Below are 18011 nucleotides of genomic sequence, written 5' to 3'. Positions count from 1 at the left end.
GATTTCCATTTCTCTGATGCAAGCCATTGTATTTAAAGGCTTGAGTGTGCAGAGGTGCTGCAGCATTTCATGCAATCAGATACTCTGATTGATAAAGATGCAAAAAAAAGTGGTGGATGATCAGATGACATGTAACACCAGCTGAACCTGCTCTCTCCCCCTGTGATTGTAGTTGATCAGACCAGCAACTTGGGCTTTAAAAATGGATGAGAGACTCTGCTACACATTTCTCTGAGACACACAAAAGACCACCAAACACACAAAAGTATACACAGTGTCACTTATCATTAGAGAATTGAATTTTCAACCGGCCTCGTATCACAATTCTATGACCACAAAAAATAAGTAAAATTTAAGAAACTCCAAAATGCAAGTGAATCTAAAGAGTTTAGCTTATGCAAAATAGCACAGGTGTGGGCTTCCAGAGTCAAGAGTGAAAGAAATGGGGAGCTATTGCTTAGAGAAGAGAAGTACTTGGTTCTAATGCAAATGTGTTCTGTATACCTAATGTATAGTACAGGGATTGTGACCGTACTTAGCAGTAATGCATATTATACCGGAAATTTTTTGAGAGACTATATGTGTATCACTGTCTTTTGGGCCCATATTTCTATATGGTATAGCAGTCAGGCTCTCAAGCCATAGTCGGCACCAGAGGTGGTCATGTAGCCTTCCAGAGAGCCTGTTACTACCCTAACAAAGAGTCAGGATATTGTTTTGCTTTTTATTTGTAATTTGGAGGATGCCTGGGATAGAGATGCTAATTCAGGCCTACATGACAGAGCTAGCATACAGAACAGGAAAACATGACAGCAGGCGTAGATTTGGACTTGACCTGGTTACCTAGGAAACAGAATGCTAATGAATTTTCCCCTCAGTTTATGTTTTCGTATAATGGCAGTTTGGAGAATAAATGAGAGGAAATTTTCAGGATGTGAACTCAAGATGTCATGAGGGATCACTGAGAATCTCCCTCCTGATAAAACCATATGAGTTGTATCTTTATTTCTGTGTCTCTACACTGGTCCAGAGAGTTTATGTTGGGGCTGACAGATGGACCCCAACACTGTCTCAAAAAGGTAACTATATGATTTGATGGAAGTGGTCATTAGTTCTGTTGAGGTAATCATTTCACTACATATACATACATCAAATCAATTCTCTATATCATTTAAATCTGTACGTGTTTGTGTATCATTTGTAAGTTAATAGAACTGACAAGTGGAAAATTGATGGAATATTCATTACCATCAGTCTACACATTGGGAGTGGCATGTCTAGAGATTCCCAACCAAGGTCCAGAGGAACAGACAAAAGTAACTGCAATGCAATGTGTTGGTCCTTTCCACATACTTGGTGTGCACAGCACCAATGTGAGGCTAATTTCCTACCCACTCCCATTTTACAGATTAAAACTTGAGGAATAGAGATAATAGGGTTTGTAATCATGCCTACACAGTCAGCAAATGAAAGGCCTTGAATTTGTATCCCGTAATCTGTTCTGAACTGTGGGAAAACGTCGGTAATTTGTTGAACAACAGAATGAGTTGAGAAAAGAATGCACATTAAAGTAACTATCAGAGTATCAGTAAACTGGAACAAGGTTAGAGAAAAATGAGGTTGTGGTCTTGGCGAGAGGACATCAATGCACTGTGGGGAGAGAAGTCCTAGTGTAGTCTGTTGAGAGTCTCTGGGAAGTCCAGACTCTTAATAGAGAATGGACATATCTATTCTTGGTGTTTTGTCTTCAAAAGGATGGGAAAGAGAGAGAGAATGACAGAGAGACAGAGACAGAGAAAGAGAGACAGACTATCTTACTTATTAGGGATGAGGAATCTGAAAGTTTAAAAAAAAGCCCTTATTTCTTTGAAACTGGAACAAGTTTCCAAGTTAATGTAAAGGAATCATGTCTCATCTCTTACCAGATTTAACTTCGTCTGCAGGTGAGTTTTTCTTTCTAAGCTCTTATTTCTTCAGAGTTGTTGCAATGCCTCCAGTAGAAGAAGATGTGTTATAAGCATGTTAGTTTTTGTTTAGAATTAAGACAATTGTTTTGTCTTATGTTACATCCTCAACTTCCCCTCTTAACTCCTCCCAGACCCATTCCCACCTTCCTACTGCCCAATATTATGTTCTCTAGTATAGTTTTCCATAATAGTGGACTAGTGATAAAGTAGGCATACATTGTGGCAAAGGAATCTGAATAATTCTTAGGGTTTTATTTTGATGGGAAGCTGCAGGTGACTGGAATTCAGGTGTGATGGACCTTGATAACGCAAAATGTGAGGATCTTTTTAGTCATTGAAGAGCCTAAGAATAAGGAAATAAAAATGTACATTCCAGAAATAAGAATGTAGAAATAAAGAAATATAAAGTTATAAGTCTAGGAGAATGAGAACAGACTGTCAGCAGATCTCTCAGCAGATCAAGGATCAGTCATTCACAGTGAGCTATTTTCTCAGATGCTTAAGAAACCTCCATCAGCCTAGGTCATTTCATTTTATAACTGGCTGTTCTATTTACAAGGCCAGAGCTTCTCTCTGCAAACTGAGAGTAGTGTCCTGGTCATCCTTGATGAACGACAGATATAAACTGAGTTAACCTCTAAAAGACAGAGATGCGTGACCTCTGGGTTAGGCACTGTCTCTGCTATGGGAAATTGGTACCATCTGAAGGGGAGGCATTGGGCTCCAGTATACACTGCATGGAGGTACCAGGAGAAACAGTAAACATGGTGCAAGCACCTGGTTTAACTAATGAGCTCTGATAGTGGAAGTTGTAAAGTATGGTAGTCTGTATCTGAGTTTTACCTTGAGATAGTGTGAAAAGCTTTCTGCTATCTTCTAAGTTCCCAGCCTAAGAACCAATTAATTCTAATTTATTATCCTTCTGGTATTATTAGTAGTCCCTTTCTGACTAAATGCTAAAGACACCTTTAATCTCCTCTGAAATGTATTTCATGATAGCTGTCTAGTTACCCATTGACATTATAACTCACTCCCCTCTTTAGGGTCTACGTTGATTGACCCATGGGTCAGGGCATGATCATAAAAATTCCTTTGTTCAGACCTAATGCTTGGTGCCCCTATTATAAAAATTGGGTTCAGAAACCAGCCCTTTGCCACAGCCTAACAAACACCATCTCTGGCTGTGGTCTCAGTTAGCTGATAAGTTTCTGTGTGCTATAGTGATTTTTATTTTTAATTTTTTTTTATTTTTAAGCTTGATTCTGGTTTTCCTGGGATCTGGTTTCTGGAATAAAGTTTGCTTCTGGTTTATTAGACTTGGTGGTGTTCTCATCTTTGTGCAACCCCCCTGGACCCAACAGTCATGACTGTGGCATGGATCCAACATTTTCTGATGAAGACATTAAATGCTGAAAAGTGCCCGAGTGACCATTTGGCAACCTTGTTTACCTACCACAATCTACTATTGAGCTTAAAATGTGAGTTTTAAAAGCCTGTATTCATAGAATAGACAGCAAGCTAGCCTAGATTTACTCAAAGGTGTTATGAGAACTACCATTATGACCTTTTGAAAGAAGCAGATTTTTTTTTTTTTTTTAGAAAATATTTTTTTCTGGAAGAAAGTGGTGGAGCTCTGTTCTTAGAACCCAGAACCCAAGGTATATTAGGGAAATTGTCTCTATCTTTGTTTATTGAAAGACCCTACAGACCCCCCTCAAAACCCCAGCTAGCATGCTCCCGTGAGAACGCCTGGTTTGTTAAAAGATTTTCAGGAGCTGCAGCTAGCCGGCTCTCATGAGAACACCCTGTTCGCTTGAGACCCTCAGGACCCTCTCAGGACCTGCAGCTAGCCGGCTCTCATGAGAACATCCCGTTTGCTTAGGGAAACAGGATGCCTATAGTCAGCACATGTACCAAACTTAGAATATCAGCAGTTCACAAAAGAAACAATTCCCCCTATGAAAGATCCGAGCTTAGCTGCTGTAACGTCATTTCACAAGGCTTTTGACGAACAGATGTAAGTGCAGAGTGAGGTCAGGGCCCCTGGCTGCAAAGCAGGATATCTATAAAATAGGACATCTGTAAAGCAGGATATCTATAAAATAGGACATGACATCTATACAACAGGAAATCTGTTGCCATACATCTGTGCTGGGAAAGGAAAAACCAAAAGAGGAACAGGATATCTGTTCCCATACATTTGTGCTGGGAAAGGAAAAACCACTTACACCCCTTGCCCCATTCCAACTGACCACTAACCACGCATCTGCTTCTGTAATCTGCTTCTGCCGCCCTCTTTCCTATAAAAAGACCTCCCCCCAGTCTGCAGGCGCGCAAGTCCTCCAAAAGATTTTGCCGCCCGCAGGTACCTGTGTTTACTCAATAAACCTCTTGCTAATTGCACCCTGTGGTCTGGTCTCGGAGTGTCCTGGTACTGGGGTCTTCATCGGAGGAAAGGTTTTCTCTGAGGGTCTTTCATTTATGTCCCTGAATTCTCTTTATAAGAAAATAAGAGGTTTTTTGAGTTTAAAAACTGCTACCAATGAGACAGAAAAGGTATCCTGCTCTATTTGTCAGGATAAGTTAACAATATAGCATACAAAGCTAATTTCCTATTGTCTTAGTATAATAAAAGCTTCTTTGTCATAAAACAATAAAACCTTAGTGTTACTACTCACATGGGTGGCTTTCTTCAAGGAAGAATGTGGTGGAGGTTGGAGGTAGCATCCTTTTGTGGCCTTGCCATTTCCCAGCTCCTATGATCAGGTCTTTGCTGGAAGGATGAAGGTATTGACTGTGTGGCTTTTAGAAGACCAATTTTGAAGAGGCACATGTCACTTCTGCCCACATCCATTGGACATAACTCAATTACTTAGTGTCATAATTTTGATTCCATAAAATGTTGAGCAGACTCAGGAGATGCTAGACACAGCCACTCACTGGGTGCTCTAGTCTCTGGGGAACTGACAAACAATAGCTGAAGAGCAGTTATTCTGTGGGGTGGAGATGATGACAGATAAAAACTAGATTTGGTAGCAAAGAAATAATGAATATTTACACAGTGGAGTGTGGGGTAAGAGTCTAGAGTCTCTTTTGCAGGACTCAGCCCCTACTAGGGAATTCTCTGCTCCCATTGCAGGGTGAGAGTGACATCTTCCTTCCACTCTTCCACTTCCATTGTTGTGTCAAAGACCAAGACCCTTTCTCCTTTTCTTAAAGATTCACACCATCTTCCTCTGTTTCCTTTAAATATACTTGTTAACAGTTTGAGGCGGGCCCCTGACAAGTTCTGATGACAGTGCTCCCTAAGCAATTGTCATCATCACTCCATCACCATTTATATAACTTAATAAGGCACTGCAGTTCAAGTTTTACATATATTATTTAACAATATATTATAAACTTATTTGTATAGTTTTTATAGACATATAATATAACATATCATAGTCCCTTGAGGTAGGTATTACCTCTCTATATTGGTAATAGTCAAGGTATCACACAGAATAATTTGTTACACACCACACAATAAGAGACAGAAGTGGACTTTAAACCCAAATTGCATCGACTCTACACTATTTTTGTACAAATTACACCAGTTTTAAAGACTAGCTATTTTTGATTTCAGAAACTTGATTGTCTGCATATATGTGCTGATATTTCCTCCGCAAGAAGCAATCTAATGAGTTTGAGCACGTTGATAGTGCGTAGGTCAAAGGTTATGTGATTCTCCAGTGCAGATGGATCAGACTTGCAGCAGACCACTGGGAATCTGTCCTGTAGGGTTTGCCAGGACTTCACGTCTTTCTCTTCCAAAGAACTCCAGCATCAACTAGATGAATTCTCCCAGTCCTACTCTTTCTCTCTCTCTCTTGGAATATAGAGGCAAGTGGAACAGCTTCAAGTTTGAGGCCTGTCTGGCCTACATCACAAGTTCCAGGCCAGACCAGTATACACAATGAGGTGATGTCTCAAAAATAAAAGAAAGAAAAGATGGTAATTAGAAAGAGACCCAGGACCACAGGATCGATGGGCTTTTTGTTGCTCCTTGCATAACAGCCATAGTAAGTTCTTACTCATAGCTAGCACCCTTGACTACCAACTGTTAAGTAGACCACAGCAGTTTTCCAGAGTGAAGAACAGGCTACTCTCAAAAACCTAAGAAGTCTACCATCTAAATTTCAATTCTGCTTTAGTGATAGAAGACAGAAGGTGTGATGACTCACTGTTTGTTTTGGAGATACTGTCTCAACGTGTCCTAAACCACTGTATGCTAATAATTTCACAGAAAATTTGGTAGGATTCGCCTCTAACCCTCTCGAATTTAATTTTTACAAAGGCCTCTTCACTAATTCTCCCTTACAGTTCATTGATCCAGTTAGTATTATGCCTTCCATGTAGTGAACCAACATCCAAAAATCTGAAGACTTTCCCGATGATCCCTATCCTTTTGCACTGTTGTATGTTAAGAAGTAGGGAAAATAGTAAAACTTTGGAGAAAAACATGAATGTATAATGTGTATCTATTTCATGTGGATGCAAACAGTTCCTGACCTCCTGACCTCCTTTCTGATGGGCATGGGAAAGAATGGCTGCAATCCATGCAACCAAGAGTATGTTAACCTAATCTGGTACCACTGTTAAAACTAGTTGGTTAAGTTTCTACTGTAATTTCTCTTATCATATGTCCCTTTCCTAATGGAGCATTCCTGGTGTCTTTTGGATTCCCAGATGTCAGTATCAATCCACATTCAGCATCGAAAGTTTAGTATATTCAGAAGTGCACACTTATATTACATTCAGTTATATGAATACAGCATTCATTACTATGTGTGATTGACTTCATTAATAATTGTCTTTTTCTTTCCGAGGGAACAAGCCTCTTCTTCAATCAAACTATCATAGAATATGAAAGGAATCTTGACTTAGAGCTGTAAATGAGAAAATATTTACCTTCCCACTGAAGCTGGCTTTCCTCCACTCTAGCTTAATACATTTATTTTGCTCATGTTTTTTGTTGATCTTTTAGGCTTCCCATTTTATCTTGTTCTTAGGAATACCATAGCTAATGAGTCATATCCTTACATTCTGTTGGCCAGGCCCTTCTAGCTCCATTCCAACCTTTAAACACATTAAATAAGTATGAAAATGTTGTTTCTAGCTATTCAGTATGTCCACCCAACTTCCAAGTTCTAGAATTTTCTGATTAATTACATGACAACGTATCTTTCTAACAGCTTAAGTCTATGGAGAAAAATGTTTTTCAGGGTTTTTATGATGCCAATTCTTGGCCCTTCTCAGAGAGATCTTGTTTTCATGTGTGGAGGAACTAGAGCTCACTCATTAGCTATGTATTCTTAGACAAGAACCAAAAGGCCTAGATCCCAGTCACTCATCCCTGAATGCCTGAGAAACCTAGCTCAGGATTCTTCATGCAAACAAGAGGTCCACTACTGTGTGGTTCAGGGCCTATTCCTTTTTTGTGACTGCATAGCATCATCAGTCAGTGATTTGTTCTACATCACAAAGCTGCCACAGTCTGAATCCTCAAGTCCTACAGTCATATATTCCAGAATCTAATCTCATTGTCTTCTCCTCATCTAATCTTCCTAACTAGAAGCAGTTTGAAAGAAAACTGGACTGTATTCTGCTTATAGAAGGGACCCAGTGCTAATGGGATAAGTTTATTGTTTCAATTGTCCCTTGTTTCACTTTAGGTTTTTACTTAAATAATTATTTTTCAGTATGAACTGCTCATACCTTCCTAAATAGCAAAGATGTTGGCAGGGGCAGAGATAAGACATTGTCTCCCTGCTGGTATGCCAACTAGTCTGCCTTCTGCTTTCTAGCTCCTTCTTGAAACCTGCCCAGGACCGTGTTCCACAGCTTCATTTCAAACCAGAGCAGGACCTGGCCCAGTGTCTCCATTCACTTTGACTACAACACAAGCTACAGTCTAACACTTTGTATGGCACAGTATTGACATTTGTGCCTGGAACTTCTAGAGCTACTACCTATGGAATGAAGTCATTGCCCTCTGTCAAAGTGAGAAGGGGATCCCAAAATGACTCTAATTCAATCTACACCCAGCCTTGTCTCAGGACAAACCACCATGAAATGAAGGTTTTCTGTATGTTTCAAAATAAATTCATTTTTTCTCAGCAAATATTTACTGAGGATCCATATATCTAGTCATGGAAATTATATGTCTGTAAATGTAACTATATTTCACTCGCTGTTTTCAGAGCTATGGGAAAAGCGTGGTTCTAAGGAAAGAGAGGAAAATGAGGAAGTATCATGAGTATAAAAGGCATTGAGGGAGCATACAGGGCAAGAAGAGATCTACTTCTCCCTAGGAAGCTAGGGAGGGATGGGAGGAGGCTTGGGTTAGGTCTCCTAGAGAAAGTGAGTTGAGCAAACCTTGAAATGTACCATTTGGTATGAATATATTATCTTTTCATCACATATGGGATTCTCTTGATGTAATATATATTCCTATTGTAATGAAACCAGTTATTTTATATAATGCTTGTGTATTAACAAGGTAAGATTCTAATTTCACTTAGAAATTTGAAAATAAGGACAGCAGGTAATATAGAATAAAAATGTGAAAATGAAGTATAACAGCATCACATGGAATCACTGTAACTGATATTTCAACACTTTTTTTGGTTTTCTACATAATGACATAATGATTACAAAGCATTATCATCCATGCAGTAAGCTCTGAATGTTTTGCTAACTTCTTTCATGTAATTATACTTTTGTCATTATTGTCAACAGCTGCATAGCATCGTAGAACAATTTATGCTTACTTATGTATCAATATTCTGTGAGACATTTGTATTTCTACTATAAGATTTAGTTCCATCTTTATTGGGATCTACTTTACTCAGGAAACAGGTTGCTGTATTACAATTTATGCAAGATTCACAGCCTTTGGTACCTATTGCCCACAAAATATCTTCATTTATATTTTTGTTCACAATAATGAAAATTGCTTTTATTTAACAGACTCAACATTATATACTTCTTTGAGAAGGAAAGAATGGCTTTAGCAATAAAAGATAAAAGGGGGAAGTTAGGTTGTTATTTGATTTTTTTTCTTGGTTTCCAACTTAGTGAAATTATTTTTAATGACATTTGTCATGTCTCCCTCTTAACCATTTAGCCCGTGCTAAAGACCAAAAGCAACATGATATTAAAATCCTATTATAAACGCAAAGCAAATATCACAGACAACTGACTACCACAAGTGGCAAGTGCCACTTGGCTTCCTTCTTTGTTTCTCTAACTGTATCAGCACGGATGTGTCTTTATTCCAGAGCTCAATTTAGAAACTATCAAGCTTTTGTTTTTGTTCTCTTATGTCTCCATAGAAAATTAATCTTGTCTAGTCATGTGCCTGCCCATCCCCACACTGCAGCGTGCATCTGCCTCCATTTCTATACTAAGCTACCCTTTCTTGATGCTCTCTGTCTCAGCTATTTCCTCGCTGTTCTCTGGCATTTCAATTCCAAGGCCAAGGCTCTCTTCACTCCCTCAACCTCAGGAGCTGGGGCCAAGAGGTTCTCTCTCTCTCTCTCTCTCTCTCTCTCTCTCTCTCTCTCTCTCTCTCTCTCTCTCTCTTTCTCTCTCTCTCTCTCTAAACAATTGTAGGGCATAATCTCCCACTGCCATCATTTCTGGCATCTCTCAAGCTGGCATTCTGTCCTTTCTCTATCGCTGCCTCAAAGCCATGACTTCTCCACTCCCCATAAGATACTGTTTGCTCAGAATGTCTTCTTTGTTCTCTCCCAGCCTAATTTTCTTCTTTACATCTTTACATCTTTCTCACAGACACCACACAAGCTTAAACACTTTGTGCTTTTATTTCCCTGCCTCCAGGTTCCTATCCACAGAGTGTCGCTCTTATTTTAGATTAAGAGTTGGGCTTTGCCATGAAATCATGAGGCTAAGGCTGCAGTCTCTCTGATGAGTTCTTTTCCTATCAGTTGTCCCTACAAGCTGAGGCAGTCGGGATCTGTGAGAATGGACTCCTGGTGCTACCTTTGTTAAGAATAAGAGCAGCTCTGTTGGCACAAGAAATCCAATTAGGTCAAATCAAACCAAATCAAAATGCCCATCATTTTATTAAGGATGACGCTCTCGGGTGGCCGAGCACATGGCGGGTAGACAGGACAGGAGGGAGCCCATGCAGACCCAAAAATCCACGTGTTCCTCCTCTAGGTGGCCCCTTAAATATCCTGTGGGACTGACCCCTCCCTGGGGTAGGTCAGGACCTTGCATGCTGGGATTTGGAGTCCAGAGCAAAGTAACTCCCAGGCTCAGAGATCACTGTGGAAGAGAAGGAGCAGTGGTAAGAGTCAGAAGGGGTGGAGAGTACAAGGAAACAGTGTCTCCTAGACAGTACAGGGCAACTGCACATGTGAACTCAAAGTGGTTTTGACATCACACAGAAGAGCTGCAAGCTTGGGGGCCAGAGAGATGGCTGGCTGCTCTTCTGAAGGACCAGGGTTCAATTCCTAGCACTCACATGGCAGCTCACAACTGTCTGTAACTCCAAGATCTGACACCCTCACACAAATATACATGCAGGCAAAACACCAATGCACAAAAAACAAATAAATAATCTTTAAGAACAACAATAAAAGGCCTGCAAGCTCAAGCCAGACCAAATACCATTATGGATTGGGATGGTAGGCATAAAGTCCCACCCCTAGCCAAGAATCTATTGACAATTGATAGCTGCTGGAAGAGGGAAAGTCAGTTTTCTTTAAGGGTGTGGCCCGTGATACATCTACATCTACCATACTTCACCAGAAGGCAACACATCCAGGAATGCATGGTCAGCCCAAATTGGGATTGATTTGTATAAAAATGAAATAAAAAACCATGAAATTGAGAGGAAGGGGGTTACTGTAGGAGATGGAGGAAGGAGAACAAGGGGTATAAATGATGCAGATACAGTATTCATGAATGAAATTCTTCTAAAATACTCTGCAAATTTTATGTAACAAAGAAAAAGAAGTGGAGGTTGGAGTCCATGGGACTGGGGTAGGATGCAAAGGAAATAGTTGGGTGGCCAGGTCCTGGATTAGGGCAGATACCAAGATTCCCTGAGAGCCCCTGTATCTTGTCTGTATCTTGTCTGCCGGTCTTTGCCTCTGTTGTTCCCAGATTGTAGTGATACATAAAGAGGAGGGGTGACCTACCCAGAATTACTGAAGGTCAGTGGGCAGTGGCAGCCTGCAGAGACATAGGCAAAGTTGGAGTCTACTGCTCGCTCCCACCTTATCACAAATAGCTTGCAATACTGAAATACTGAAGAAGCATAGGTCTTACACCTTCAGGAATTGTGACTGCCTTCCCCAGCCACATGGGTTCTGCGCTTTATCACAGTATCAATCCTGGGTCCCCTTCTGTGGAGCAGGCATAAAATCCCATCAGAGTGTGCTTTCCAGCAACTGTAATAATTTTGTAACTGTTGCATTGAGGGCACTTTCCATAGGATGTACTACAAATGTAACAAACAGGCCAATGGATAAACAGGGCCATTGGTAACAATTCACCCCAAGAAGTCGGGTATCCAGTGACTTTTGGCACTACACATTCTGGCCATTATGGTGGGATCTTTCAGTTTAGTCTCAGATTAATTTTCCCATGTTCTGCAAACAAAGCATCTGACTTCTTGAGCAACAGAGACTTATCACTCAGTTCTGCTGTAAAACTAAAGTGCCAACAACTTGTGTCAGTGGTTCTCAACCTGTGAGTTGTGACCCACAAGAAGGGATCAAATGACCCTTTCACAGAGGTCACATGTCAGATATCCTGAGTATCAGATATTTACACTATGATTTATAACAGTAGCAAAATTGAAGTTATGAAGTAACAACAAAATAATTTTATGGCTGAGGTTCACTACAGCATGACAAGCCATAATATGAGGTAACAGCATTAGGAAGGTTGAGAACCATTGCCGTATGCAGTGCTGGGGAGGTCACCTCCATTGCTTCTATAACCAACAAATCACAGACATGTAGTTTGCCCCTGTCACCAAGAATTATTTTTTAATTTAACATATTATGTCTTTGGCAAGCATTTCTTCAGCCCCTGAAATGTGTCATTTTCATCTACTTAGACGTGCTTTTAAGTACTTGTGCTACTCCGAATTTGCACTGTTCCTGAAAGGGCCTTAGCTAGAAGGCCTTCAGACCATCCCTTCACTGGATATTCCATCGCTACTATCACTCAACAGTGATAGGTTTTACCTGCTCCAAGTTCAGTGACTAGCAATTGTCACGCTAAGTTTCTTCTCCCTTAGTGTCTGTTCAGGTTGTTTTTGCTACAGACCCCAGCTGTGGCTGTCAGAGATCCTAACTTCGAAAGCGAGCATACCCTGGTATACAGGAGCACACGGTTCTTGGTCTGCCTCACCAGGGCCTTGGTTGAACCAGAAGGCTCTTGAGTATGTTTGTCTAGTTCCAGGCCTCATCTCCACAAAGTTAAGAGATTGGGCAATTTTAGCAGAGTGGGGTATAAAATTTACAAATACCTTAGAAGTCCTAAATAACTATAGTTTGTTTACATTTTATTGGCAGAAGCTACTGGGAAAATTCAATGATGCTTTCAGGTTTTATCCAATGAAAATAATTTTGCCTGTGTTTGACTCTTAAACTTTTAGGTGTACTTGCATGTCTTCCAGATATTTTTCTAAACCTGGTAGACACCGGTAGGTGGGGGCATGGTATCATCTGTATTTTACACCAGTTTTTACAGGGAGTGGACAGGATAACAAAAGAAATTTCTATAACACTACCCCGTGGAAAATAGTAGGATTGTATGGGTAAATTTGGGGATGTACTCTAAAGGTCTATTGCTACTGATTCCATATAAATGTGTCCTGGTCCTGAGGCTTAGAAGGTAAAGAAATGCCAAAGGAAGCATTAGAAAACCACAAAACAGCATGATAAGATCCAATTATTTATACCACTCTTTCAGTTAGAAAATCAATGTTGGGGATAACAGCATGAATACAGAACATTAACTTATTTGGTAAGGCATAACCCACAATCATTATGCATACACCATCTTGTGACTTATTCTTTGTCTTATTTTAAGTCCTTCCTTACATGAGAAAGTTTCTCCGGACAGACAGCTATGAGATATCTCTCATAGCAGGGGCTATACAACCAATAAAACCTACAAAGTTTCCAGTTTGTGTAGTTCTAGGTCTACAATGGAATTTGTGTAAACCTGGGTTCAACAGAGGTGACTATAGCTTTAAACATTGTAAGACATAGATAAATTCTGGAAAAGTTGCTTTGATGTATACTTTGTCATTGGCCCTTTGTCATAGGGACTCCGCTGGTCTCATTCTGGCAAGTAGAGCAGCTAAATGACTGCTTGCTCAAAGAGAGCCAGTTTGGCTAAGATTTGGAGGGTTGTTATTACAGCCCCTGTTTCTTGCTATGCTCTTCTTGGCTACACTAATAGATATCAGAAATACTCCACATATTTATTAGACAGATTTTATCACTACAATGTTAACCCAAGACAAAGTAATTTTAAAAACAAAGTAACTCATTATTTACCTCCAAAAGCAGGTTATCTTTATTAATGCAGCCTTCTGTGTTGTGTGATGGCAGTGGTAGGAATGTGCTGAGGAACAAGTGAATACATTGAATACAAGAAACTAGGGACAGCTTGATGTGGCTGGACTTAGGCTTTCATAAGAATCCTTTTAAAAATCTGCCAAAGACCCTCTCCCACATGAACTAGAGAATTCTTTCAAAGGACATCCCCCTTCACCTAATGGCTACCCACTAAATCACCACTCTTTAAATGCCCATTAGCTCCGACTTCACCATAAGAGGGATTTCTAAGGCTTGTCCTCTGTCTTTCACATGTATGTTCCAAGATGAACTACTCAATGAATGCGTTACTTATTTTTTAAAGGAAAAATAAGCCTCCTTGAAGATCAGAAAAGTGTCGAGGGTGAGTTTTAGGAGAGGTCAGTGGACATACCACAACTATTAATATAACCACCACCAAGGTGTGAAATGAAGTCCATGTGGGTTAAAGCATTTGGGGAATGAAATGACTATGTCACTTAAGAAGTGAGATAAAGTTATCAAAAACGTTAAAGAGCGCACACTTCCTGGCCATCCTACAGGGGCTATACTGCCCATACCTACTCTCTCTTCCTATCCCATCCAGCTTACATCCAGATTCCCCCACCCCCTGTCTCCCTCCCTCCCTCCCTTCTTTGGCGGCATAGCGCCTCCCTGCTCAGCCTGCTCGGGCGCTGGGACCGAACCCGAACCGGGAGGGCAAAGGGGGGGGGGGGCGGTAGCTCCTTTGTCCCCATAGCCTGCCTGCAGCAAGCAGGGTGGGCCCTTTGTTCGCAAGCTAACCAAGCAGCACAGAGTTTCGATCTGGGCCCCAAGTGAAACATCATTGTGGAGAAACATCTCTGGGGAGTGACATCACTGGGAAGGTACATCAGTGGGCAAGAAGACCTGATCCTGTAAAAGAAGATCCATAGGGGAGTATTGGGAGGAAGAGATGGGCAGACGCCAATGCAGGAATTCTCCCAACAATCTGAAAAACAACACGAAACCACCAGAAGCCAGTGACCTCACAACAGGAGGACATGAACACCTTAATCAAGAAGAAGTAGAAAAAACTGACTTCATGAAAGTGATTGACACACTTAAACAGCATATAAAAAATGCTCTTATAGAAATGGATGAGAAATATAACAGAAAGTTCGAGGAATTGAGTAAATCAGTGAATGATACTCTAGGAAACCAAGGAAAAACAATCAAGCAGATAATGGAAACAGTTCATGACTTGAAAACTGAAATGGAGGCAAAGAAGAAAACACAAACAGAGGGCCGGCTGGACATGGAAAATCTAGGTAAATGAATAGAGACTACAGAATCAAGCATAACCTGCAGAATACAAGAGATAGAAGAAAGAATCTCAGATTCTGAGGATAACATAGGTAAAATAAACGCTCTGATCAAAGAAAACAGCAAGTCCAACAAACTCTCATCACAAAACATTCAGGAAATATGGGACACAATAAAAAGACCAAACCTAAGAATAACTGGAGTAGAAGAAGGAGAAGAAGTGCAGCTCAACGGTACAGAAAATATACTTAATAAAATTATAAAAGAAAACTTTCCCAACCTGAAGACAGATGTACCTATGAAGGTTCAAGAAGCATACAGAACACCAAATAGGCTGGATCAAAAAAAAAACATCCCCTCGCCATATAATAATCAAAACACAAAATATACAGAATAAAGAAAGAATATTAAGAGCCGCAAAGGAAAAAGGCCAAGTTACTTATAAGGGTAAACCTATCAGACTTACACCTGACTTCTCTATGGAAACCATGAAAGCCAGAAGGTCCTGGATAGATGTACTCCAAAAACTAAGAGACCATGGATGCAAGCCCAGACTACTATATCCAGCCAAACTTTCGTTCACTATAAATGGAGAAAACAAAATTTTCCAGGATAAAAACAAATTTAAACAATACGTAGCCACAAATCCAGCCTTACAGAAAATAATAGAAGGAAAATCACTAACCAAGGAGTCCAACAATGACCACAATAACTCAGACATCTAGAGACCCTTCACAAGCGCGAATCAAAGAAGGAAAACACACAAACCCTACTACTAAAAAAGTGACCGGAGTTAACAACCACTGGTCATTAATATCACTTAATATCAATGGGCTCAACTCACCTATAAAAAGGCACAGGCTAAGAGATTGGATAAGAAAACAGGATCCAACATTCTGCTGTCTACAAGAAACGCACCTCAACCACAAAGACAGGCACCTACTCAGAGTAAAGGGCTGGGAAAAGGCTGATCAAGCAAATGGACCTAAGAAACAAGCAGGTGTGGCCATACTAATTTCTAACAAAGTTGACTTCAAAGTTAAATCAATCAGAAGAGATGGAGAGGGACATTTTATACTCATAACAGGAACAATTCATCAGGATGAAGTCTCAATCCTGAATATCTATGCCCCTAATATAAAAGCACCCACGTACGTAAAAGAAACATTACTAAAACTCAAGGCAGCCATCAAACCGCACACACTAATAGTAAGAGACTTCAACACTCCTCTCTCACCAATGGACAGGTCAATCAGACAGAAACCTAAAAGAGAAATTAGAGAATTAATGGAGGTAATGAACCAAATGGACTTAACAGACATCTATAGATTATTCCACCCAAAGAGGAAAGAATATACCTTTTTCTCTGCAGCTCATGGAACCTTCTCGAAAATTGACCACATACTCGGCAACAAAGCTAACTTACACAGTTACAAAAAAATATTAGTAACCACCTGTGTCTTATCAGATCACCATGGATTAAAGTTAGAATTCAACAACAATGCTACCCCCAGAAAGCCTACAAACTCATGGAAACTGAACAGTCAACTACTGAACCATACCTGGATTAAGGAAGAAATAAAGAAAGAAATTAAAGTCTTCCTTGAATTCAATGAAAATAAAGAAACAACATACTCGAACTTATGGGACACTATGACAGCAGTCCTGAGAGGAAAGTTCATAGCAATAAGTGCCCACCTAAAGAAAACCGAGAAAGCACATATTGGAGACTTAACAGCCCACTTGAAAGCTCTAGAAAAAAAAAGAAGCAGACTCACCTAGGAGGAGTAGAAGACTGGAAATAAACTGAGGGCTGAAATCAACAAAATGGAAACGCAGAAAACAATCCAAAGAATCAATGAAACAAAAAGCTGGTTCCTGGAAAAAATCAACAAGATTGATAAACCCCTATCCAAACTAATCAAACGACAGAGAGAGAACACGCAAATTAATAAGATCAGAAATGAAAAGGGGGACATAACCACAGACACAGAGGAAATTCAGAGAGTCATTAGATCTTACTACAAAAGCCTGTATGCCACAAAACTGGAAAATGTAAAGGAAATGGACACTTTTTTAGATAAATACCATTTACCAAAATTAAACCAGGACCAGGTGAACAATCTAAACAGACCTGTAAGTCGCGAAGAATTAGAAGCTGTTATCAAAAACCTCCCTACCAAAAAAAGCCCAGTGTAGGGATGAGTCCCGCCCCTTGGGGGGCGTGTTCGCCTCGGGCTAATGTCTGCCTATAAATTTGGTGAGCGTGCTCCCAGCCCTCTCTTCTGCTTTCCTGGTCTCCGCTGGAAAGGTGGTTCTGTAAGTCTATTTCTACATTAAAACTATATATATTTTTACAATCTGTCTGCATTCGTTTACGCCGCTACATTTTGGCGTCCAACGTAGGGCTATTTTGCCCCCGACTCAAGCGGGTAGCCCGCTAGCTAACACAGCACCCTCCCGGGTGCTGTTTTTCAGTTCGTGACTCCGGCCCCAGTGCCGAGTCCGAGACATACTCGGCCACACAGGCCCATTCTGCCTGCCTTGGCTAAGTTTTGCAGCGAAACCCCACTGCCTGAATTAGCAGAAGCTCAAGTACCTGCGGTTTTGCAACAAAAGCTGCCACAGCGTCAAATTTGGTCTGATACAAAGTGACTTAGCCGGGCAGTGGTGGCGCACGCTTTTGCTACCAGCACTTGGGAGGCAAGGGCAGGCAGATCTCTGTGAGTTTGAGGCCTGCCAGGCAGTGGTAGCGCACGCCTTTAATCCCAGCACTTGGGAAGCAGAGGCAGGCGGATCTCTGTGAGTTTGAGGCCTGCCAGGCCGTGGTGGTGCACGCCTTTAATCCCAGCACTTGGGAGGCAGAGACAGGCGGATCTCTGTGAGTTCGAGGCCAGCCTGGTCTACAAGAGCTAGTTCTAGGACAGGCTCCAAAAACACAGAGACCACCACTGACAGGAACCGATCATTGCAGGTAAAAAATTTTTCTTTTATAAATAAAATGTCTGAACACATTACTGTTCAAGAATTTAACAGTTTTTTTAATTGTACCATGTGGGAGATTTTACAAGAGGTGTCTATCACCCCACATCTATGGATCCTTCTGGGATTCGTAGTTTTCATTGGCACC

The sequence above is a fragment of the Microtus oregoni genome, unplaced genomic scaffold, assembly GCF_018167655.1.
Source record: "Microtus oregoni isolate MIOR12 unplaced genomic scaffold, Mior012 000050F_002, whole genome shotgun sequence".
NCBI lineage: Eukaryota > Metazoa > Chordata > Mammalia > Rodentia > Cricetidae > Microtus > Microtus oregoni.
This window is presented reverse-complemented; position numbering follows the sequence as displayed.